The 26522-nt window shown below is 43.2% G+C and overlaps 1 long non-coding RNA gene across 1 annotated transcript; it reads right to left on the reverse strand.

Annotated features, from left to right (window-relative positions):
• Positions 1-16854: 16854 nt before the first annotated feature.
• Positions 16855-24465, reverse strand: LOC145431481 (uncharacterized). The gene is made up of 2 exons (XR_013911802.1): positions 24221-24465; positions 16855-16883 (listed from the first exon to the last, which is right to left on the reverse strand). It is a non-coding gene; the product is annotated as an uncharacterized LOC145431481 (long non-coding RNA).
• Positions 24466-26522: the final 2057 nt, after the last annotated feature.

Below are 26522 nucleotides of genomic sequence, written 5' to 3' on the forward strand. Positions count from 1 at the left end.
GCCCGTGAGCTCCGCCGGCAGCCAGCTGTGCCTGAGTGACCGAGCCCCAGGCCGAGAGGCCGGGGGCACCCCACCCCTGAAGGGGCCCGAGCGAGCCCCAGGCTCCAGGCCCCGATAAGCGGCCGCCAAGGAGTGAGCCGGTGTGTACCTGGACGCCCACCCCCAGACACAAAGAACCACCAACGCACCGACACCTGAGGGAGTCCGCCACCGGCAGGGGAAGTGGTGGTAGGGGGAGATAGGCCTCCAAACCTTGGAGGGCCTGAGGTGTCCCCAGAGAGGTGGCGTCTGATACCCAACCTGACATATAGACACAGACATACAGGCACACACAGACACAAACATCCATTCCCACCCTCATGCTCTCATATGCACTCACTCCACACTCAACCAACGTGGAGACAGACATAAAGAGACGCTGTACACCCGATCACACTCCCCAAGCGTACTCTACAAACCGGGTCTAGGTACCCTTGCCCCTGGAGGGGGGAACTGCACCCAGACCCAGGTGGTGTTACCCTTTTCCCTGCGGTGGGGAGAGGCAGACCACCCCGACTCCGTAGCAGCAGGGAGGCCCCACACTCTAGACCCCAGTCGGACGGCCAACTCCACCTAGCCCTCCCGCTCCAGCAGGCCGCAGAGAATGGGGGTGGGAGAAGACTCCAAACCTCCCTCCACCCGCTCATTGTAGTGTTGATGCATGTGTGTTCTAAGGTGCAATTAAAACCCAGGAGGGCATGGAGCTACCTGCCAGAGAGCAGCAGGTAAGTGCATAGTCCCTCCTGCTAGCCCTCAATGTCTAAGTGTATTTAAAATTGAGAGGTGGGCAACGACGCCAGGGGTGAGGTGTACACCCTGATGGTAATTTGGACTCCGTGATTGTGCCCACCCCCAAGATCCTATATGTATGTGTAATGAGAGTGTGAATAATGTGAATGTATAAGTTGTGGGATAAAATTGAGGCAGAGGCAGCCAGAAGGGGACAGAGGGGGGGGGGGGGGGGTAGCCTCCTCTGCACCCTGGTGACATACCCCTACTCCAAGGCCCTGCATGTGTGGGTGGTTGTGGTGGAGCGGGAAGAGAGAGGCAGCTGGAGATGGGGAGGGAAGGAAGGGAGGGGCAGGTAACCCCTCCCTGGGGCCAGCTCCCTCGCTAACCCCAGTAGGCACTCCCACACTCCGCGACCCGCCAGGGAACGGGGGCCCAGGCCCATCCAGACCGGGGCCCAGTGCAGCAGCGCCTCCCGGCCCCACAGAGCCCGGGACAGTCCACCCAACCCCACCACAGAGAAAACTGCACCCACCCCACCATCCACTCATCTTCCAGACTACATAAGACAGTAAACGCCCAGGCTGAGATCTTCCTCCACCTCTCCTGTATCTCCCCCTCCTGCAGAGAGAGTTCCTGAAGAGAGGAAAGCTCCTGCAAGATGTGACCATCTCCCCCACCAGTTGAAGAGCCCCCCAGGCGGTTCGACGCACCGGCGGCACCCTGCTCCAGGGCCGGGCCCCCATGCACCCACCCGCCCACAACCCCGGCAACACACCAACCAGGATCCAAGCCCCCGAGGCCCGGCCCGGGCCCCAGCCCAGAGACGGAGCGCCCCCAGAACCTCACGCCCATCCCGGACCCACCCAGGGCCAGCCAGGCTACCAGGTCAGTAACCCACGTCCGTCAGCACAGACCCTCCCCTAGCCCCGCTGCACGCAGCCGCGAGGAAACAGTCACCTGAGAGCCAACAGAGCCCCCAACCGGACATGACCGCTACCCCGGGTTGAGCCCCCCAAGGAAGATGCCTCCGGGGAACCCCCCGACGCCCTAAGCCTGTCCCTACCCCCACACCAATCACAACAGTGAAGGTGGGACCAAATTATGACCCCCCACCCCCACTAGGTGATGGAGCTGATAAAAGGAGTCCAGAGCAATTGATCTGATGTGGTGGCAGAGGCTGTATCAAGACTAATGTAATCTAATAGATAATTTCTATATTGGTTAGAATTAAGATTATTTTTATTTTTCCAGTTCATGAGGACTGTTTTCTTGGCTATGCATAGGGCAGTGAAAATCATATGGGCTATATTCTTTTCTGAAGTGACATTATCTAAGCTGCCCAGTAAACACACTAAGGGGGAGGTTGGAATGTTACATTTCAGACACTTTGATAAGTCTTCACATATCTCGCGCCAAAACTTTTGCACTGGTGGACAGAACCAAAGAGCGTGGATGTAATTGTCTGGTGTATTGCCTTGACAGTGTGAGCAGTTGTTGGAAGATGTAAAGCCCATCTTGAACATCCGATGACCTGTATAGTGCACTCTATGTAGTATTTTGTATTGTATTAATTGCAGACTGGGATTTTTAATTAATTTAAAGGTTTTTAAGCAAATCTGAGACCAGAAGTTTTGGTCTAAGCTGACTGATAAATCCGCTTCCCACTTTGCAATAGGAAGGGATATTGATTCATCTAATTTAGAAAGTGTTCTGTATATTTTAGATAATAATTTGGGGGATTTAAGAGTAAGAAAATGTGCCGCACTTAGTGGTGTTTGTAATTCAACTTGACTGAGGTTAAATTTCTTTTTTACTATGCATAGATTGCATTCTTGATCCAGATATTTCAGTAGCTTTTCTGTTACGCATCACCGTTGTTTCCTTTTAATATAAAATGTAAAGCTGTCATGTAGAATATAATAATCTGTAGATATCCTTGTTTTGGCACATTTAAACCATAACAAAGTTTGTAGAAATGCAGAATAATTTTTTCAGTAATTATAGAAATACAGAGTTTGGTGTAAAGAAGAGAAACTCTGGACAGCCATAAATAGCTGGTGTACTGGGGGGCTGTGTTTCTATTTGCAACTACCATATATCTGCTCAATTAATGTTTCTCCCATAAATTTTCCCGTGATTAGCCATAATGTGAGTGAAATGAGATCTTTTCTCATTCTTTTTCAAATGAAAGTTAGTAATTACTCATTAACCTCCTGATAAGTGTTCCCGAACGTGCGTCATTAACATTTCTCCCAGTTCTTTTCCCGCAGTTTGACTGGCAGTATTATATGAAACGTACCCCACTCGCTGCTCTCCAGGATGTGAGGCAATTAAAGAACAGTATTTCTCCTTCTCATAAAGTAGGTCGCGGCTAATTGCATTTGACGATGAAGAGCGGGAACATAGTGAGGCAGAAATTACATGCAAGGCTTGTCACAACAGCTGGATTAATAAACATGAAGACAAAAGGCCTGTGGAGTTTGTCTTCGCATGTCTGTTTGGCAGCACAGATTGCATGAACAAGTTAAAAATTAATAACAAAGTTAATAACACAGTTTTCTGTGTGCACAGTAAAGTATTAGCTGATTTTAGTATATTTTTAAATTTTGTATGTTTAAGAAAATACTACTAAAACTGTAGCACAGCAGCATAGCATCAGTAAAACATTACAGTGCATCAGGTAACTGTCTGACTGACAGGAAAGAAATTTATTATGGAATATTCTAAATATCAATGCTTTCCCTCTATTAACTTTTGCTACTTGCTATTACTTTGGTTTATTTTGGTTTATTTTTCTTGCTATGGTTGCCTTTTAATCTTGGTCTTAGTTCCTTTATTTAACTTCCTTATATAAAAGTCTCACTAAAAGATCTAATTTTTAAAAAAAAAGCATGAAAAACGTATTAAAGTACCGAGTACAAATAACAAATATATAATACAACTTTAGCATGCTTCAGAAAGCACAAATAATTGTCATTAAAATGCAAATACTGGCTTTGAGTTTGAAAAACAATATCCTTATAAGCAAAAGCAATAAGTTTGAAGCAAAAGCCATGACCAAATGTGTTATTAACAGAAAATATTACACTTGGGGAATTAAATTTTAATGACGCTGTGACTTTTACCCATCCTGCTCTATTTTCAAATATTCTATCACAGTATTAGGTGCATGCCTGATTTAAAATTGGTTCATTTCCACTTCAAAATCATGTTTTTTGTGCAGCTCTCCGCTGCCTACGTTTTTGGTCCTCATTATGACCCCTCACACTTGTAAATTTGAGATCTCATAACAGACTGCAAAGTTGTGCAGAATGCAGATATTAACTTTTGTGTCAAACTGACCTGACCTTTGCGGAGCTTCACTGGTTATGAAAGCTGAGTTTTCAGCTACAACACAGACACCAACCACACATTTTCAGTGAATGCGTCTAAACTTCAAGCACAACGGGAGCGATGACTGTGCCATACTTCCTATTTTATTTTGATATTATTTTGGTTCTGTTGTGCACGATGAAGTCATCCCCAGTGCTAAATGGAAAGGTGTCAACACTGAGTTCAAATGTCAAGCAAATGTGAGAACAGGCAAGGAAAATGAGCACAACAGATTTATTGATTCTCACTTAGAGTTTTTGCCAGGACATTTATTATTTGTTGATCTTCTTCCCTGGAACTAAATTCAGGTTAAAGGGTGACTGTTCTGACAGACTGGAGGAGATGCAGTACACACTGCACTACACAGCTGCATCGTCCAGTGGTGCATAGGAAGATAACCTTGAAGGGGAAATTGTGTCACGGTCCTGGGTTCTGTTTTATATTTCTAGCTCTTTAGCTCTTCTTTGTTTTGTGATTTCTAGTTCTTAGGTTTGGGTTCCTGTCGCCCTCATGTTTAGTGTAGGGTTAGTTCTGTCATGTTTCCACGTCTTAGTGTCTAGTCTGCATCTTTGTGAACTGTCTCATGTTTCCTGTTTTACTTTGGTAGTCCTTGTCCTTTGTTAATGTTTTCAGTTTTCCTTCCTCTTCATCTGGTCATGTTTGATTACTCCCAGCTGTGCTCTCCTCCTGTGTCTCATACCCTCATTATTTTCCTCTGTGTTTCTAGCCAGAGCCAAGTTTACAGTTTCTGGTTTGTTTTCTAGTTGAGTTTTGTATTTATTTTTTTACAGCAATAAAAGCTGCCGTTTTGAGTTTATTCCTCTGTCTTGAGTCCTACATTAGGGTCTTTCATCCTGCCTGTCGCGCAGCACACAACATGACAAGTTGGTCAAATTAATATCAGGTTTTATGGCTTTGTGGATCTTTATGGTTCCAATAAAGAAATTCAAAAGTATTGGAAGATGATTAACAGTATACATTTAATGAAAACAATTTGTATGAAAAAAATCATTGATATGTTAAAAACACACATGATAGCTGTGACAAAAGTTCAAAATTAAACATTACTAAGCCTAATTTTAAAATTTTCTCATTTTTAGATGCATTAAACTGTGCTCTCGTGAAGCTTAAATGTAAGTAGTTGTGGTGAGAAACTGAATTTATTTACTACGGAGCCCCGCAGGGGACATGGGAGAAAAAAAAAATTAGGGAGAAAAAAAAAATTAAGACGGACTTTTGCGAGATCTCGCAAAACAAACTTGGGATCTCGCAAAACTAACTCGGGATCTCGCAAAACTAACTCGGGATCTCGCAAAACTTTCTCGCGAAAGTTGAATTCCAACAATGGCGGCAGCTACTTAGTTGTAATATTACTCTTTCTGGGTCACAAAATACACTTTTAAGATATTTTGAGGCGTGAATGTAGTTGTGTAAACGTCAGATACCTGCTCGGTTTACAAGACATCACATATTTGCAAAAGTGCTCCGACGTTTTTGGAGATCTGACACCCACTAGCTCGAAGCTAACGGGAGGTCGAGACCTACTACAGCCGGGAGGAACACCGCTTTCCCGGCACATCGTGCCTCGACCTCCCGGTCGGCTTCGAGCTGGCGGCCTCCGAAGAATGCGGCTAAAACTTTTGCGAGATCTCGCAATACTTTTGCGAGATCCCGAGTTTGTTTTGCGAGATCTCGCAAAAGTCCGTCTTAATTGTTTTTTTTTCTCCCTAATTTTTTTTTCTCCCATGTCCCCTGCAGGGCTCCGTAATTTACAGATACTATTTGCAATGTTACTGACATATATAATACTGAGGCCAGACCCTAAATCCCTGTTATGGTAGTATCACAGAAACACATTGTAACAGACACTAATCTATCAGGTCCATATCAAGCAGCTGATATTATAAACTTCAGGGTTTTAAATTGATACTAAAAACTTTCCTGACATTGCATTTAATTAGTATAATGGGAAAACAATAATAGCATCAATCAGTCGTGAAAATAAGAATCAGCTGCGCTAATTGTTAATGTGTCGTAATGTAATTAACTTCGTTTCTCTTTGTCACATTAATGCTGTGTGTTGTGTCTGTCACCTATCAACCTCTCAGCCTGTTTACAGACATTTTTAAGATAAATGGCTTTGTCCTTTGACTGTCCTGCTGTTATTGTACAACGTGATGGACGGAAAGCACCGGCGAGCAGCAGGTGGCTACATGGCTCCATTATTGGCTCTTTGACCCAGAGAACAAAATAACGGCACAAAGACTGTTGGCTTGCAGGGAGCCTCTCTGCAGAGCACCAAACGAGGCACTTTGAATTGCTTGCTCACCTCTGATGACTCATGACTCATTGTCTCAGTTGGTTGTGAGCTGGAAAATCACAGAGAAATCCACAATGGCACAGCCAGTGCCCAAGAACACCTTTTCATCAGCCTAAAACACAAACAGCCGTGCCAGTTTTTGGTGTCATTCCCTTAAAACTGAAGAGCAGCCAAGGTTATTTGTTGTGAAAAAAAATACTTTAAAGTGATATTCAGCTATTATCTTGGGGCAAAAAACTCATATTTTGTAGCAGCAGAAAAAAGAGCCAAAAAAGCCATGATTAGGTTAGTTTGCTTCTTAAAATACTTTTCCTTCAGGATAAAATCATATTACTACAAAACTTACTTGAGTTAAATTAACAACAAAATGAAACAACTGTCTGATAAGAAGAGCAGTTCATAGATCACACAATTTTAATTAGTTAACACAAAACAATCTAATAAGTATTGAAATTGTTTTCTGGGCTGCATCATACATCTAGGAGCATAGATACCAATTTGTAGCCTGATTTTATAAAACCAAGTGCTGTTGTTCAATAAATCGTAAAATGTTCATTTTAACGTTATCACTCAAAGCACCACTGGGAAGGAAAGATACTGGGAGGTTGGGCCTCAAACCTCTGATGTTGCAAGGACAAAACACAGCACACAGTGAGCACAAGAAATCCATGGTCACACTGTGTACCACTAACATCGTTTTGACTCTGCTGTCAAAGAGCCAAGCAGAGAAACACAGGAGTCAGTCGTGTAGCTGTAAGGATGCTTGAGGACAGATGAGAGTCACAAAAATTCTGACTTTTGTTTCAGGCATGTCTTCTCATTTTGTACAGGTGAGCATGCCATCTGTTCATTGTGCTGGTGGAATGAGCCACTCTGGAGTGAACTATTGAATCCAGTCTTTTTGAGTGTTTTTGACTGGTGATCCTGTGCATGCAGTCCCAGTGAATACTGAAATCTAGACACAGATCTCTCTCCTTCCCCTTAGACAGGAAATTTAAAGGTACCTAAATTACTGCTGAGAGGTTTTGCAACGACGGCTGTCAAGTGACTTGACTGAAACACCGACCTTCCACAGGATGAGTGATGTGGTCGAGCTCCTGAGCTTCAGCCACTCTGGAAAAGAAACTTTGCATTGTTTCTTTTTTTTTTTTTTGTTAAGCGTTGTACATCTCCAGTGCACCAATTTACCACAACTCCAGATGTGAGTCCAAGCAGTAATCTTGAGGGCTTTATTCATTAGTCCACCGGGGCTGATAGATAATGAAAGCAGAGAAGACTTTCTTCTGTTGTTGCAATTCTATATCAGCTTGGATAAATATTTATTACAGTACATGTGTGGGAATACAGAAAGATAGAAGCCTTTATTTGATAAGAACAGACTCAAAATTTATTGGATGCTCAAGAACTATTTCACTAAAACCAGGATTATTCTGATACCTCAACCTTAGGTCTTTGTCCAAATGTTGACCTTGGAAGATCTTTAGCTCTGTCCACCCTCCAACCAACCCAAACATCCTGACGAAGCCAGTGTGTAGATTATAAACCCAAGATTTGTTTACTAGAAAATTCTGCAGCTCAACACAGTGGAGAATTTTTTTGGCAGTGCTGAGCTGGACTACAGTCAACATGTCTCAGAAAAAACTCAGCAGAAGCTTAAATCTACTGTTTTCTACATCAGGATACTTTGCTGTATGGCATTATAAACCTAGCATTACCATTTACCAGATGAAAACAAGGCCACATTTAAACAAGCATTGTTTAAACTTAATGATGCTGTTTTACCATTCATTGTTTTACATTTGTACTTTAAAAATTATCTGCTCTTGAAGGATTTAAACATATCACAAAATAATATTTAGAAACAGTAATTTATTCGTAACCATGAATCCAAAGTCCTTCTTTCGGCTGTTCTCCTGGTTATTTGATCCCAATCTATACCTAAAATTGTTTTACATAAATTTTAGATGATTGCTTGTGCTTCAAACTTGAAACAATTGATTCCCGTTGGGCTGATATTTAAAGTTTATAGACTCTAAAGGAAGAAAAGACAAAAAAGGACAGATATTTCAAACAGGAACATAAGAAATCCACCTCAGCCAACCTTCCAGTGTTTTTCTGTGATTTTCAGAATGACTTCAGAAATCACTTTGAATGTCTGTCTGATCTTCATCACTCTCCCTCGTTCACCAAAGATGGTCCTGCACGGTCATCTGGGTTGTTCCGACTCCCCGTCACTCACTCACTTTATATCTTATTTTTTTCATCAGATTATCTGAATGTCTTTCTTAGTTTGTGTTATATTATCTAAAGGAAAGTTTATGTCATATAGAAAATGTTTCCCTTCAGTATATCAGACAGCAATGCAACAAAACGTTATATCTTTTACAATTATATGCTTTGGTGAAATGTCAGGAATAAAAGTCTTTCCACACAAAACAATAAGAAATAAAAACAAGAATTAAACTCACATAAATCAGAATAAAGGACATAACAAATAAACCACAGCTCTGCTGTGTGCAACGTATGCACTGTACAGAGATGATAATAGATGATGATGTGTTGAATAAAAAGCTCAGTAGCGAGAAGACCTGTACAGGAAATTACAAAATTGTCCAGTGGGGATAAGAAAAAAGAAATCTTGTCTGGCAATATGATTTCACAGGGTAACGGAAGCCTTTAATTGTGACCACAAACATTTGAGTGAGATTAATTACTGCACTTGTAGTTTTGATAAAATGCAAAGCTGAACCTTAATAAGGTTGAAGGTCAGTCAAGGTTAAGTAAGGTTTGCTTTTTTTCCCCTTGGATCTCAACCTATTATTCTCTTCTTCAGCCCCGGCTGTTCTTCCACTCCGTCTGTCTTCCCTTCAGCCTTTTTGTTCTCCTTTTGTTATTCCTCATTGGATCGCTCGTCCACTTCAAGTACATCTTTACTTCAAACCCATCTGTTAATTAGCTGACCTGAATATATCTCCATCGCTCTCTCTAGAAAAACACAGCTGCATTTCTACTGCCCGCTGCCTTATCCACCAGACCGCCTCGGCCGCAACGTATGACACGACATGTTTAGTTTTCTGATTGATAAGTGTAATTTTAGAAGACCTCAGGAAGGACGATTGATTTGAAATCATGAAAATGTAAAAATGTGTCTGAGCTTCAATAATGTTCTGTTTATCACAGCTGCCTCAATCTGCTCTGCATTCATGTAGTGATGAATGTGCTAATTAATTACCCATTATACACATCAAGTTGCTTCATTATTAATTGAAGGAAAACCATGAGCCATTTAGTAGAGTTCATTGCTTGTGTATTGAATAAGCATATCTGCATTTTGATCAGTGTGTTTTAATATAGAAGGGTTTTGTTAAGTAGCTTTAACATGCAGGATTCTTAATCAATCTGCTTCCTGTGTGGAGTTTGCACCAGGAAATTATACTGACTCTTTGAACCCACCCACTAAGGATTAGTTTTGCCTCCAGCACTTTTTATCAATCCTAACAATTCAGCTTGTTTGTGACGAGTTGCATACACAAAGTAACCCTTATGTTGCTTGTAAGTGTGTGTGTATTTGCTGCCGGTAGTGGTGGGTCCTACCTATTGCTCCACACAAAGTGCAGGACTCACAGCTTCTCAGTGTTTGCTCTGACTGCTGCTCTTGCTGATTCCTCGTCTCTCCATTTGACCTTAAGCACAGATCGCACCAACCCCGGCAGCACCTCTCAAAGAAACTGCATTTTCCTTCCACCATCGAGTTTCAACATCCTGAAATATAGCTTTAAGACTTTGCATGTTAAATGTATTAATGCCCACAATCCTTCCTCAAAACATGACACATGTAGAACTGGAGTGTTTTTCAACCTCAGCTGTGCATTTATATATGAACTGTGAAACAGGAAGCAGCACAGCTTTCACCTCAGCGTGACCCCACAGGACTTCTCGATTTAAAAGGTAAAGTCATTTTTTAAGTGTATTTAATAGAAAAACTAAATGTTGTGTTCATAAATATACCTTAAGTGTGTAATTACGTCTTTCAACAACTTGATGCATTCTCATTAACTTAGAATTAATCCAGTAAAAATACATGGGAGTCGGTTTGTGGAAGTGGCCATATTGTCCCACCATCTTGAATACAGTGGCCGAGATGGACATCACCATTGCTCCTAACTGCATTTCATGTATGTGGCTGCAGAGCGACCACATGTGTAGTACGCCAAAGTCGGAGGACAAAGAACACGAGTTCATCCACATGTCATGGAGGTAAATCTCAATTTGTGTCTGCATCTTCAGACGTCTTCTGTTTTATCATCTGAGAAGGGGTCCCCTCAACAGGGAAGTGAAAACAACACGACCGGCATCTAAATAAAATGTCATACTTTCTCTTCACCTTAGCAGCATCATTAAACTGAAGTCTGGGCTCTAATACAGAAAAACATGCAAAAAATGTTTATTTGTTACAATATTGTTGCATTTACTTATTGTTAGCAGATTAGACATGCAACACTCTCGTCTCTAGACAGCTCACAAGAGCTGACCAAACAACTACAGCAATTGATTATGAGCTAACATTATAGCAGCTAATGTTACGCTCGAATGTTCTACACGTCACATTTTTTCTCTTATAAATAGCTTGATTACATTCTCACTGGCTTGTGATTTAAGACAATACAGTACTATTAAAGGCTGGCCTGCTGTCTCATTTCATGTCTGTTATCCAACCATCAGGATGTGAAATGTGTGTAGTTGATGACAGACACCAGATACTTTTTAGCCTAGATATCATACATGCTTCATATGGTTTGAAAGAAGAATACAGTTACAGATCAAGTGTTGATGTTCTATCCTGAGGGCATTAAATGTAAACATAACAGGGTTTCAAATAGAGAGGATAAAAACGTCTCACAGTGCAAATAGAAACATTCTGGCTGAACCAGACTAACAATGACCGACCAAATGAGACCAGAGCAGATGATCATTGAAAACAATAAATAATTGGCAGGTTGATGTTGCCAGTCACTGTAACAAGCTAAAAGAGAAAGAAAACAAAAATATAATGACATACTTCACTGTAACTCCAAAACAAAGAAACAAAAAAACACTGAAATATTTCCTTCCTTTATCTCATTCCAACTCGGCTGTAAATCATGGTCTCACTGCTCCTTGCTACTTTCTTCCTTTCTATCTGTAAGTGCAGAACAGATGAAGGTGGATCAGGCACCAGAGAGCTCAGCAGAAACTAACACTGGGGCTTCTCGCAGACAGACCCCTCATTCGTCCTGACAGACCTGGCAGTCTGAGAGGCAGCGCAAACAGCCTGTTCACATGCCTTCTGTATTCCACTCATCACCAGCACTGCAAACACAATGTATCACACAATGTCAAGGATGCACACACACTTTTTATCAACTTTTGTTTATCCAGGGAATGTCATCTCCTCTTCCTGCTTCACATCCGTGTTTCCACTATTTCAGACGAGTAAATCCCCAGACGCCAGTGTGCAGCTGCTAAGGAGCTTGACTTAAAGATTTAGGAGTTAGATGCCAGTGGTGAGGAGCTGTACTTAAATTATTTGCAGTGACATTTTCACAGAACACTAGGAATTCAAAATGGTCCCAGGAGAAGAAAAACTCAGAGACAACTTATTTGAGTCCTTAAAGGGCGCTATTGTTCTTTTTCTCATCAGATACTCTGCTGGGATAATAAGCTGGGCAAGGGCGCAGACAGAAGCCACTGACATCATGACAAGAAAACTTCTTACCATGCATGCAGGGTTTCACCCCAAATCTAGAACCCTGAGATTGTTCTGTGTCAGAACCACTTTCCAGGATGAAACAACGAACATTCATGAGTGCATCACAAAAGTGATCATGTACTTAGTGACTACCTCGTGCAGCAGAAACCCAAGAAAGAAGAGGAACAAGAGGAGGAACCATGATGCAAGGACAGGCATGACATGTACCACCAGCAGGTAGAAGAAGTGTCTTATACTGGACCAGGCAAGAGCGCAGGTGCAGGCTGTGCAAAGATCCTGTGGGACTTCCAGATACAAACAGACAAACTGGTGATGGCTAACCAACCGGAGGTAGTAGTGATGGACAAGCAGAGGAAGACGGCCGTAGTGATAAATGTAACTATACCGAATGACACCAGCATCAGGAGGAAGGAACACGAGAAGCTGCAGAAATAACAAGGGCTCAGAGAACAGTTCGAGAAGATAGAGAGTGAAGGTAACAGTGGTCCCAGTGGTAATCAGAGCACTCAGTGACCCCTAAGCTAGCCAAGTGGCTCCAGCAGAACCCGGGAACAACATCGGAGATCTCTGTCCAGAAGAGTGGTTGCCCAGTACAAAATTACTAAGGATGTTTTTAAATACTGTGTAATGCAAAGTAATTCTAATAAAGTTCAAGAATAATTATGCTGGAAACGAGCGTAATTGTTTCCCTTCAATTATCCAAAGCCTTCTCTTCTCTTTGGCTTTTCCCTCTAACTTCTTCCATTAAGTGGATGTGTTTGTGGCTGTGGTGCCACAGGTTCATGGCAGGTCTTTGGTCTGTGGTGACTTGACTCAGTCGTGTTATTCTGCTTGCCCTCTTGGTCAACACATTTTCAAAGGAGAACGAGGCTAAAACAAGAGTTAGCCATGCATGAATTGATTCATCTCTAACCTTAACCTAACAGTTTTTGTTGATGCCAGACTGGATAATTGCCTACTTGCTGGTCCCTGCTTGGTCATGTATGATGGCTTCCTGTTGTTTACTGTGGAGAAAATTCCAGCAATTGATTTCCAGGAAAATAATGAATGATACTGCCGTCTTGTCCTTCATCTGGTTAAAAGGATTTTTTTTATTGAGACAAAAAATGCATATTCAATGGAGGTATATATTTTCTTTTTACACACAAGGCCATAACATGAATTCAGTATTAACGGGCTTGCGGAAACAAATTGTCATTTTGACATTGTCTTTATTTTTTAAGTAGTTACATTTGATCGCTGCTGTATGTTTGATTAGCTGGCAAGAAGGGGGTTGAAGTCAGGATTTACAGTAAAGTGAAGGAAAATTGTCTGTGGGAGAAAACACTCACCTGCCAGTGTTAATCCCCCTGCTAAAAATAAACGTGGTCATACGACTACACATGGCATATGACAATTAGGTTTGCTAAAGGTCAAAACAGATAACTATGAAACTGCAAACAGTGAATGTGTCTTTATGCACACACACACACACACACACACACACACACACACACACACACACACACACACACACACACACACACACACACACACACACACACACACACACACACACACCTGTCAGTTGGCTTCTGAGCCTCGGTTTCATCTGTCTCTTTTCTGGAGGGCCTCTGGAAACCCACTGTGTTTCTGTTCACTGTCTGAATTCAATAACTCAGTGACCTTGTGCAGAGGCATTATGGGAAATAGGGGCAGTGCCGTTGCCAGCTAAAAGCCTTGTAACGTCAAAGTAAAAACAGTCCAGGGGCGTATTATACACAATTTGTTCTCTTCACATATGATCAAGGACGCAGAGAGCTGGCAGTTGTTGGGCGTACCTGGAAAACTTTTTGCAGTTCGATGCTGAGTTTGTCACAAAGTAACAAACGCTGACAAAAATGTGCATTTTGCTCCCTTTAATTTTGAAGCCAGGTCACTTAATTCTAAAAGATAAATGGTCTTATGAACTTTTGGGGGAGAATTGTGAGGGGAAAAAAATAATAATTACACACAACACGATGATAATAAAGCATTTTTTAAGATAAGGCATTTAAAAGTGCATTAATCCAGCTCTTGTTTAATATAAATAATGGAGAAGCTCTTTGGATTCACTTGTACTCGGTAATTGGCACTGTCAGGTAAACATGAATAATGCATTTCATCGCTGCATTTAAAAGATTCAAAATAATGGTGACTGATCGCCGAGCGGCTGCATAATCTCCGTCATTGTCTGTCTGCAGACGAGAGGGATTTTTTTTTTTTACATTCAGTGTCTTCTAAATGATGCAGATCATTTGTGACAAGTACATCCAGTTCTGTTCTGAAAAAGAAAGAGATGGATTTGGAACCTGAAAAGTTGTTTTCCACTGGGAGCTGTGAAGGATGTTTTTGAGTGGCTCCCTCTATTTGGTAAAACCTTCATTTGGTAAAAAGGCCCGAAAGGGTGAAGCTCAGAGGCGCCCTTTTCGATCATGATGATCTGATCTTCTCTTTACTATCTTCTGTTTTGCCTCTATGGAGGCCTCAGGGACGGCCTGCCAGCTTGTAAAATTCAGGATGGAGCATAATTTAACTGTGTTCCCTTTTCAGAAGAAAGGAGTAGATTTGGAAGAGTGTATAAAGGAAACTCTGAAAGGATAAAGCCTAGAATAGAGAATGATAAACCGCTGTGTCCTCATCTCTCTTCTCCTTGACATCAACTATTTTCACGATAAATGTATTTCAGAAAAACAGTTTCTACAAGAAACCAAACAACAGCAAATATTTAAAAGGTCTGAGTGGAGTACCCTATCCTGTCATCTGTGTCGGAAAATTAAACTTTCAGGAAAAACATAATTAGGTGTGTGATTGCTCGATTGTATTTTTAACAGATTGCCAAGAACTGGGGGAATAATTTTCATATTGTTACTTTAGTCTGCTGTTAGTGACAAAACTGGTACCAGAACTAAAAGATTTCTGAACTCATCTTTGAAGGTTAATACGTTTAATTTTCTTAGTTTTTTGCATGACTGCTACAAAGGCAAAACACACAGTTTACTTGTATCAAAGAGGATTTTAACGGGTGCAAAAATAAGGAAGGCAGGCACGACAAAAGGATCAGACGAAAATCAAACTACAAGATTCAGGCACCTTGAAAGCTGGCAAAAAACAAACAGACTACAGAACGCTGGAATGCCCGGGAAAAGTGCCAGAAATGTTTGTTCACACAAACATTTTGATTCTTTTTTTGTTTGGGGCTTTGATCATACCGATGGATAAGGACGGCATGCTCATGAACAATCTGTCATCAGACATTAATAACGGTAACATGGCAGTGATGGTCTGAAGGCTTTAAAAGAGGCTCTCTTTCTAGTGAATTCATCGATATTTTAGCAGAAGTCCATCCATCCATTCGCTTCCGCTTCTCCTTTTCAGAGTCGCGGGGGGCGCCGGAGCCAATCCCAGCTGTCATAGGGCGAGAGGGAGGGTACACCCTGGACAGGTCGCCAGTCTGTCGCAGGGCCAACACACAGACAGACAACCATTCGCACTCACATTCATTCGAACATTCACACCTAGTGACAATTTGGATTATCCAATTAACCTATCCCCACAAGCTGCATGTCTTTGGACGGTGGGAGGAAGCCGGAGTACCCGGAGAGAACCCACGCAAACACGGGGAGAACATGCAAACTCCACACAGAAAGACCCCGGCCTGGTGTTGGAATTGAACTCAGGACCTTCTTGCTGTGCGGCAACAGTGCTAACCACCGTGCCACCGTGCTTTTTAGCAGAAGCTATTTCCATAATCACATGAAAAGCTGATGAAAATCAGTGATTTCCTTCAGTGCTGCTGAATAAAGAAGCAATAATGGTAAATTAAAATTAAGTAAAATGAAAGGGAAGGCAGATCTGACAAAAGATTGCAGAATAAAAAACTGCAAAAGTTAAAAACAAACAAAAAAAAAATCAAACAAAGGGGAACATTTTATCCCAATTTCCATATTTATAAATGTATTTCATGCTGTGCTTTGAAATAGCCTCTCAGCTTAAAAACACAGAAGGAAGCTTGTTTTAAAAAGTCTGATGTCTGACTGCCTATCATTTGCAAACAACAGATTTGAACAGATGCACAGAGCTCTGTATGCTTTGTGCATCTGTGGTTTTCCCCCTCTTTGACATCATAATGAGTGTTTATGGCAGTGCTAACCTTGAGCTTTTGGCTCACAGGGTTTAGCTGTAGATACATTGTTTCAGGACACACACACAGCACTTGTAATGTCAAAACACAGATCGTGTGTCATCTCAACTAAGCCATTATGTTTGATGTGTTAATACACAAATGCAGTTACTCCCTTCAGTATTGTTACTCTCCTCTTCTATCTCCTCTAACTACGTCTACTACAACTACAGTTGTGACTCAGTCCTGTTTATGGGGACTTTGCAACACTAAACCTTGCTTCCTGTATCCCCTTCTCCTTGGCACACCTATCTTTAGTGATGGTAACATCAGCAAAAATAGATGTGGATAAAATAGATAGCAAAATCAGTGCTCAAACTCTGATGTCAGCACAAAGACACAGATGCCTTCAGTTAGTCGTTAGATTTAAGTACTGTCAGTGTAACCCCTGGTCAGCTTCTCTTTCCAGCGCTGTGTGAATAAAACTCTCTGGACTCGAAGTGGGTAGAGCTCAGGCGTGATTTATTCCCCTGCAATAACATGGGACATGAATAACCATGGGTTTCAGCAACAGGATTCCGCCCAAACACAGCGAAAGCTTCATTGCTACTAACGATAGGCTTATGATCGTATAGTGGAACTCTTAGTTTTCCCAAATAAATAAAAACAAATATTGATTGAAAAATAAAATGGCAACAATACTTATCACGGAAAATAAAATAGAAACATTACTGCGTTGTGGTTTAGATAACAAAAGAAAAATTAATTCACTTAAATGCACATTCATGTAAATATAAATAAACCAAAGCCAAAATTCCCTTTTACGTACAATAGTAAATGGAACAATGCTGCCATCTACTGGGCAAACTTAATAAGCAATATGTCTTAAACAGAATTAGCCTGCAGCTCAACCATATACATGTTTCAAAGTACACATACCTGCAATAACATGGGACATGAATAACCATGGGTTTCAGCAACAGGATTCCGCCCAAACTATTGAGAGAAGTTTCAAAATTATTAGACACGACAGCCTCCTCTAGCTGTTAGCCGCTAGCTCCACGTGTCCATTTTTCTTACCGTCTAATCTATTAACTGCAAAACACGGTCATAAACCTGAAATCTACTCAAGTACTACCGTATGGGCAGTTCATGCAGTTAGTGCACTGTCATATTAGCTTCAATGAGGATTTTCAAATATGTTTTAAACTCATGCTCTGTGAGAGCGGACGGAGAGGAACTTACCACAGCGAAAGCTTCATTGCTACTAACGATAGGCTTAGGGGGTAGCCCGTTTACCAGTAGCAGACTTCCGCTGCGGATTTTCAAAATAAAAGTTCCAAAATAAACCCATGGTTGCGATCCCAAGTTTAACAGGAATTTAACAACAACAAAACCATATCCATTCTTTTACATCGTTACATACACCCCCCTTAAATTCTGTTAAACTCCAAACCAGTTCAAGGGAGTATCAAGGGCCAGAAACAAAAGAACTATGAACAGCAGGTGCTTCGGGGTAAAATCGATACACTAATATTAATCATTGTCGATACAGAATCCTTTTATATAAAAGTGTCGAGACATTGGGTGGTACCAAGCCCAATACCTTCAACAGACTAGAGAAGATGCCATCTACACCTCCTTAACATCACATATAAGAGCACCCGAAATAATACTCCAAATCACATCCTGGACCACACAAAAAAAATAAGTCGAAAGATACATGAAACCAAGTCAATTCCCTCAGAGCTAAAACATACTAGTCAGAAATGCAAAAACTGACCCTGAAACAGAAGAAGTTTCCTCAACTTTCTGCGCTGCCATCTCACAAATCAGTCTCTTGGGAGGCCTAACACTTCTCCCATACCTAGTGATAGCTAGCCCATCCATGCCCGCCTGAATGGTCTGAGGCTGTGTGCAAATAGCAAGATCTAAGTCAACATCAGCCATGGGAACCACAGGAGCCACGGCAACAGGTTCAGAGCCTTGACGGAGAGCAGCATCACTGATCACGGGAGCAGGCAAGGGGAATTCACTAATGGAGTTTTCAAACACTTCAGCATTAACTTCAGGGGGTGGGTCCTCCGCTGCGATAGAGCCACTGCTGGGGTCCACAACGCAGAGAGAATGGTGTCCCACGTCGAGGGAACCTTCAACTTCCACCGGCTCATTAGCGAGACCCTGTATCTCTGGCGTTTTCAGCAGCCAGTCCAGTGTCCTGTCATGATGATCCATCTGTGTTGACCTCACAGACCCTTGGTCATCTCCACTGTTCGGGTTCCCTCCGTCCAAGTCAGCACGGGAGGCCAGACTCCCTTCCACACCTAAGCCCAGGAAGTTAACAGGGAGAAGGAGGTTCCTGTGTACAACTCTTTCCTTGCCTGTGTGGCTCTCTCTTATCCTGTACACATTGATCCCAGACCTAACTGACACAACATCATAAGGCGTGGGATCCCACTTGTCGGCTAACTTTCTTTTTCCCCTTTCACCACGATTGGCCAACAACACTCTATCACCTACAGCCAGAGGTGAGCCTTTGACTTTGCGGTTGTAGAGTCTGGCATGGCGCGCTTGCTCGTGAAAAGCGTGGTTCTGGGCAATCTGTGAGGCATCAAACAGGTCTTTCCGCAACCGTGAGACAAACTCATGGTGGCTGATCACATCATCATTTTGCAGCACATGTTGGAACATCATGTCAACAGGGAGGCGTGGGACTCGCCCAAACATGACATAAAAGGGGGCCAAACCAGTCGTCTCATGCACTGTGCAATTGTAGCAGAACGTGAGAGTGCGTAACATCTGAGGCCACCTAGCCTTGGCTGTAGAAGGGAGAGTCCTCAGCATATTCCCAAGTGTCCTGTTGAACCGTTCAGTGACCCCATTGCCCATAGGATGATATGGCGTAGTATGCGATTTCTGCACACCTGCCATCTCTAAGAGGTCCTTCAACAGTCTGCTCTCAAAGTTTGATCCCTGATCCGAATGAATCCTCTTGGGAAAGCCATAAACACAAAAGAAATCATCCCACAACCTGCGTGCGACATGTTTTGCAGACTGGTTTCGGCAAGGGAAGGCATGTGCCATCTTGGAGAAATGATCGGTTACGACCAGGACATCCACTTTCTTATTATCGCTGAGCTCAGCAGTCCAAAAGTCTATGCACACTAGCTCCATCGGCTCTGACGTCTGGATGTTCTCTAGTGGTGCACAGGCATGAGGTTCAGGTGTTTTTCCAACCACACATCTCTCACACTGTCGAACATGGTTGGTTATGTCTCTCTCCATCCCGACCCAGAAAAACCTCTCACGGGCGAGGGAAAGTGTTCGTGCCTGGCCCTGATGGCCTGCATTATCATGAAGGCTGAGGAGGACTTGAACCTTCAGGCTATCAGGAACAACAAACTGAAAAATCTTTCTACTCAAGCGGTGATGCCTTATCACCCTGTACAGGATGCCGTTCTGTACTTTAAGCTTCTTCCACTGCCTGAGAAGTCCACCAACACCACCTGGTTCTGAAGCTGCTTCTCGCCTCGTAGCCTTCCTTTTTCTTCGCACATAGAAAAGGACTCTGTTTATTGCCTGATCTTGTTGCTGAAGGCTCGAGAGCTGGCTTTGGGGAAGAGGAACGACCGGGTCCACCTCAGGGAGCTGTGATAAAGGTGGGTTGACATTGGTCAAACCATGGTCACACTGCGCACTCAGCACAGCTGACACCTCATCAGCATCGATCGAACCCCTCTCGCTCTGAAGGTCGCACTCAGAAACAGAGTCTGGTGAGTCTGGCTCTGTGTCTTGAACAATGTGGCAGTTGTTAGTCAGCCGAAAAGCATCCTGCACAGTACCTCTCACAACCCCGTTGACCTCATCTAGCAGGGCAACATAAGGTTCTTTCAGCAAACGATGACCAATACATGACTCGACAAATGGTTCACGGCTCAAAGCATCAGCAACTGTATTTCTAACCCCTGGCACATACTTTAGATCAAAATCATATGCCGCGAGCTTCGCCACCCATCTCTGCTCACAAGCATCTAAACGTGGCTTTGTCAAGATGTAGGACAAGGGGTTATTGTCTGTCCAAGCAGTGAAGTGCCTTCCTTTCAGCCAGTGGCTGAACTTGTCACACACGGCCCATTTAAGCGCCAAGAACTCTAGTCTGTGCGCTGGGTAGTTCATCTGAGACCGTGACAATGTCTTGCTGGCAAAGGCAACAGGTCGAGCCACTGTCTCGCCAGGAGAAACCTGTGAGAGTACTGCCCCGATGCCATCAAAGGAGGCATCAACCGCCAGGATGAAAGGCTCACTAAAGTTGGGATGAGCCAGGGTGACAACATTAACTAGTTCCATCTTGAGCGTTTGAAATGATGTGCGACATGCTGATGTCCAGTCACTTGGTGTCAGAGATGGTTTGGCAGAGGGTTGCTTCCTGAGCTTCTTTCCTTTCCTCCCATGGGGAATTGCCTGTCGTCCCGAAAGTAACCTAAACAAGGGCTTGGCCTTCGCAGAACAATCAGGGATGAAATGTTGGTAATAGAGGATCATTCCTAAGAAGGACCGGATCTTCTTCTGGGAGGGAGTCACACCATCGCTCTCCATAAGCTGTTCTTCCCTGATGTTGGTAATGGTGTTAACCTTGTCTGGATCAGTTCTCACACCATCCGCACAAATGACATGTCCAAGAAATCTAACTGACCTCTTAAGAAGATGGCATTTCTTAGGGGCCAGCTTAAGGTTGTGACTCCTCAACCGAGAGAAGACCATCTCAAGGCGCTGAAGGGCAGTTGCCTCGTCAGGCGCAAACACCATCAAGTCGTCCAAGTAACAAAGCAAGCTGCTGAAATTCTCGTCACCAAAGATCGACATCATCATTCTCATGAATGTCGCCGGACTGTTCGACAGGCCCTGAGGCATCCGGTTGTACTCATGGAGACCAAAGGGCGAGGAGAATGCTGTGTATTTCTTGTGAGGCTCGTAGAGAGGCACATTGTAAAATCCAGAGGTCAAATCCATTGTTGAAAAGAGAACATTTCCACTGAGAGCAGCCAGGGCGTCGGCTTGGTGTGGCAGCGGGTGCGCGTCTTTAACAGTCTTTGCATTGAGCCATCTGAAATCAGTGCAAATGCGCAGGCTGCCATCCTTCTTCCACACCAAGACCAGCGGCGATGCATACTCACTGTTCGACTTCCGGATTATGTCCCTTTCTTCCATCTCATTCAGAGCAGTTCTTAGCTTCTCATACTGACTCGGCGGTACTCTGCGATAAGGCAAACGAAAAGGCTTCTCATCCACAAGGTGTATTTTGTGGACAAAATCGGTAGCTTCTCCACAGTCCATTTTATCCTTAGAAAAGATAGACTCATACTTTTCCACAAGCTGCAGAAGCTGATCTTTCCATCTGTCAGACACCTCACAACTGTCTAAGTCCAAGTCTTGTAGTCCTAGTCTGTGCAAGAGTTCCTTCCTTTGTTCAACAGACCTTATGGGAACAGAACCCTGTTCAAAAGAGTGGCTGTTAGACATGATCTTTTCAGGGGGAGACAGCTCTTCAACTGCGACACAGGGGTAGACATCAGCGATTTTACAGTTCTTTCTCAGAATCACACGCTTGTTGCTGGGGTTAATCACCTTGAGAGGAACCCATTTGTCACCCCACAATGATGAGACGGAGCGGCCAACCAGGATGTCTCTGGGTCTACACCGTGACTGTGTAGGCTCAACAATAACAGTGCAGCCTGCTGATAGAGGTGAAGAGGGAGGTAATTTACCCCACACAAGGTGTTCCTGAAGGGGTTCCAGCGTAACACGCTGTCTCAACTTCACTGTGCCAATCTTATCAGGCACCGCCCCTCCTCGCCAACGCTCAACATTGGAAAGCATGGATAAAAACTGTCTACAGTCATCATTGGTGACATCACCTGAAATAGATACAAGCCTCCAATACTCATCCGTATTCTTCATTACATGAATCAACGACTTAATAGCGTTACTGCCAATAATCATGTCGTCACTTTGGCCTGGAATAACCAGCGTGGGGATGAGCAGCTTGAAACCATAAAGAGTCACTTCCAAATCACAAACTGCTTTAGGTTGGAACTGGTGGCCCCCAGCACCAACAACAACAATGTCATTAGCTGGTTCGAGCTTCAGATCAGGGCAGGACTGTAAAAGCCGCGTAGCAGTAGCCTCACTAATAGAGCACGACATAGAGCCACTGTCGATCATGGCTCTCAGTGAAACCCCGCCCACAGTCCCCACAGTCGTATAAAACAAACTGTCAGATTTCTTAATTCTTTGCGTCATTTGGAAGACAACTGTCGTACCAGGTGGCGAAGTGGAGCACAGAGATTCATACATGGATCCCAGGTCATCGCTGTCGCAAGTGGGAGAGTCACTCAGATGATCCACACTTTCCTCCCTCAAATGTGGATCAACTAGTTTTCCGACCGTCGAGGGGCAGAAGACGACGAGGATCCAGGACAGGCACGCCTGGTGTGGTCAGGTGAGTGGCACAGAAAACAGAGGTTGTGATCTCGGCAGTGCTTGAAAGCTGTGTGCGACATATCATGACAGACGGAGCAGGGCTTATCATGTAGGCCCTCAATCCTGGAACGTCTGGAGTTAGGCCGTGTGGTCAAACCAGGCTGAAAGGATCTTTGCAGAAGAACCTTCTCAAGCATGCCTATGAGCCGCTCCAAAGCAGCTGAATCTGTCGACTGTGGCTGAATGTGCTTCTCTGTTGGCTGGACAGGCAACGTTGTTGATATCTGCTGCGTATTCACTGCAACTCTCTCGGCCGTCGTGCTGCTTGAGTTCAACGTTCCTCCAGAGTGGGACTCACACAGGATTTCCTGGACCTCATTGGCTGTCCATTTATCAATTGTCTTTGATCTAAAGATCATGGCAAGCTCAGGGGAGGGACAGTTTTTGATGAACATTCGGGTGACCTCAGTGCTGGGGCTACCCAATGCCTGTCCTCGTTCCTTCAGGCGCTCAACAGCAAGATCAACAGCACGGTGCAGCCTAAGCCAGTAATCGAACGCACTTTCGCCTTTCTCTGGGAGAGTGGTGTAGAAGTCTGCCAGCGGAAGAGGTGAGCACTGAGCAGAGTCAAAGTGTCTCCTCAGGATTCCAAAAATAGCCTCAGGATCACGTGTGACATCTACGACACTGTTTCTAATGCCAACCTGGACCACATCCTTAGCCTTGCCTCTCAAATGAACAAGAATCTCCTCAGCCTGTTCTTCGGGTCTCAGACTCCCCAGCTTTATAAAGGCTCTCATCAGATCCTCCCACTCTCTCACAGAAATGAGATCAGAACCATCCCCTCTAAAGCATGGTGGGTCCTTAAGCTTCCTGTGGGACACAAATTGCACCGGCGCAGCATCAACAGCAGATGTAGATGACACAGCATGGAAAGGTGTGGCCGTAGGTGCAGGTAAGGGGGTACTAGCAGACGGGCTGAGCTGGGTTAAGATACTCTGCGCTACTCTCTGACCAACCAGTTGGATCACATCCCCCATCTGACTCACAATCTCCGTGGCAATAGTATCTGGGTTAGGAGAAGGTGAACTGTTGTTCTGAGACGTGTGTGACACATGGCTAGGGGGAGGGACAACAACCCCTTCACTGGACTGGGGCCCTGGGATCCCCTGACCATCCCCCCTAACAAAACCACGCCCACTAACAGGAGTGTCATAACGCAAACGCAAAGGGGAACATAACAACCCCCTACCCCTACCAACAACATTAGGAGTACTCGATCCCTCCTCTGTGATGTCCATCACAACAACTAGAATAAAACAAAAATGCTATATATGCTCCTTTTTAAAAAAAATTGTGTCAGAAAGAACAACAATGAATCACAAACGTGCAGCGCTGAAACTGGCCCACGTTGCTGAGAGGAGTCCACCGTCCAAACACTCGATTGACGGCTCACGGCACCAATGTAACCCCTGGTCAGCTTCTCTTTCCAGCGCTGTGTGAATAAAACTCTCTGGACTCGAAGTGGGTAGAGCTCAGGCGTGATTTATTCCCCTGCAATAACATGGGACATGAATAACCATGGGTTTCAGCAACAGGATTCCGCCCAAACACAGCGAAAGCTTCATTGCTACTAACGATAGGCTTATGATCGTATAGTGGAACTCTTAGTTTTCCCAAATAAATAAAAACAAATATTGATTGAAAAATAAAATGGCAACAATACTTATCACGGAAAATAAAATAGAAACATTACTGCGTTGTGGTTTAGATAACAAAAGAAAAATTAATTCACTTAAATGCACATTCATGTAAATATAAATAAACCAAAGCCAAAATTCCCTTTTACGTACAATAGTAAATGGAACAATGCTGCCATCTACTGGGCAAACTTAATAAGCAATATGTCTTAAACAGAATTAGCCTGCAGCTCAACCATATACATGTTTCAAAGTACACATACCTGCAATAACATGGGACATGAATAACCATGGGTTTCAGCAACAGGATTCCGCCCAAACTATTGAGAGAAGTTTCAAAATTATTAGACACGACAGCCTCCTCTAGCTGTTAGCCGCTAGCTCCACGTGTCCATTTTTCTTACCGTCTAATCTATTAACTGCAAAACACGGTCATAAACCTGAAATCTACTCAAGTACTACCGTATGGGCAGTTCATGCAGTTAGTGCACTGTCATATTAGCTTCAATGAGGATTTTCAAATATGTTTTAAACTCATGCTCTGTGAGAGCGGACGGAGAGGAACTTACCACAGCGAAAGCTTCATTGCTACTAACGATAGGCTTAGGGGGTAGCCCGTTTACCAGTAGCAGACTTCCGCTGCGGATTTTCAAAATAAAAGTTCCAAAATAAACCCATGGTTGCGATCCCAAGTTTAACAGGAATTTAACAACAACAAAACCATATCCATTCTTTTACATCGTTACATCAGCACGATTTATTCAGTTAGAAAGTTTGAAAGATTTGAATTCTCTGACATATAATAAACTATCATCCACTTTGACATTCTTGGTTACTGTGCGCCACAGGGATCTTATCGTAGGCCAAAAAAACCTTTTTTCGGGTTCCCTTGACAAAAAGCCATTTTTACAAAGCTTTCAGATTATAGCAGAAAAGAAGCTTTAGAAAGTTTGATGCCATTTTGAAGCATAAATACAATCAAAAGAAATAAAAACTAATAATGCCTCCACCACTCAGCTTCTAGGTTCTGCATGATTATATTGAATATTTCCAACAAATTCTGTAGTGACACTTAGCCACTGTTTTAGTAAACGCCTTCTCTTAGGCGCATGAGAGCTTCAATATTGTCAAATTGACTATCTGTGAAAATGGAAGCTATTAACCTACATTTAGGCTTGCATTAATTAAAGATGACGTCCACGTGCTGGTCTTTGTTAACAAAAATGTTGATGAAGGTAAAACTCTCGCTCTTTCTAGAACAATAAAAGACATGAAAGTCTTGCAAAAAGTGAAAACAATCTTCTGTCCCGTCCTTTGATGAAGATGCTAAAGGGCAGGCGCTGATTTCCTTTGCCTTAAAACTTTCAGTTAAAAATGCTTTCCTTCAAAAGAAAGCCAAGTATCGGCTAGCTGCTAGTTAGCCTGGTTGATACTGCAGCAGCTAACATTGCCTACTAATCCATGAAAGGGCTCAAAGGCAGGGTGTCAGTCTTCTTTTTTACCTATCTGTTATATTATATTGTTATGATCCAATGTTGTCAGTGTTTTGTTTTATGCGTGACTCCTCCCACCAGAGGATGGCTGTGGGTTTTTTCCCCTTTCTCTTTCTCTTTTAGGAGTTGGACACCTGGGCGTGCCTGCCGAGTAGTTGGGTGGAGTCTCTTCCTGTCTTTGGATTGGATAATTGGCTATCACCTCCAGTATTTAGCTACCAGATGACAGCCACCTGGCCCTCTCTACTAGCCTCCACCATCCAACAAATAGCATGAGCTTTTGAGTCGGTTTTTTTTTGATAGAGTGTCTGTGCCCAGTGATTTGCAAGTATAACCGTGTGTGTATGTGTCTGGTGTTGTTATTTTAATTTTGGAAAGTAGCAATTGAGTATTTTGTTCACCTTGTATATATTGTTCACTGCAGCAGCCTAGTAGGCGTGAGAAGCCATTTTTGTTGATTAAGTTTTCTCCTGTTTTTCATGTAGAAAGTTAGGTA

Source organism: Astatotilapia calliptera, chromosome 10, assembly GCF_964374335.1.
Source record: "Astatotilapia calliptera chromosome 10, fAstCal68.1, whole genome shotgun sequence".
Classification (NCBI taxonomy): Eukaryota; Metazoa; Chordata; class Actinopteri; order Cichliformes; family Cichlidae; genus Astatotilapia; species Astatotilapia calliptera.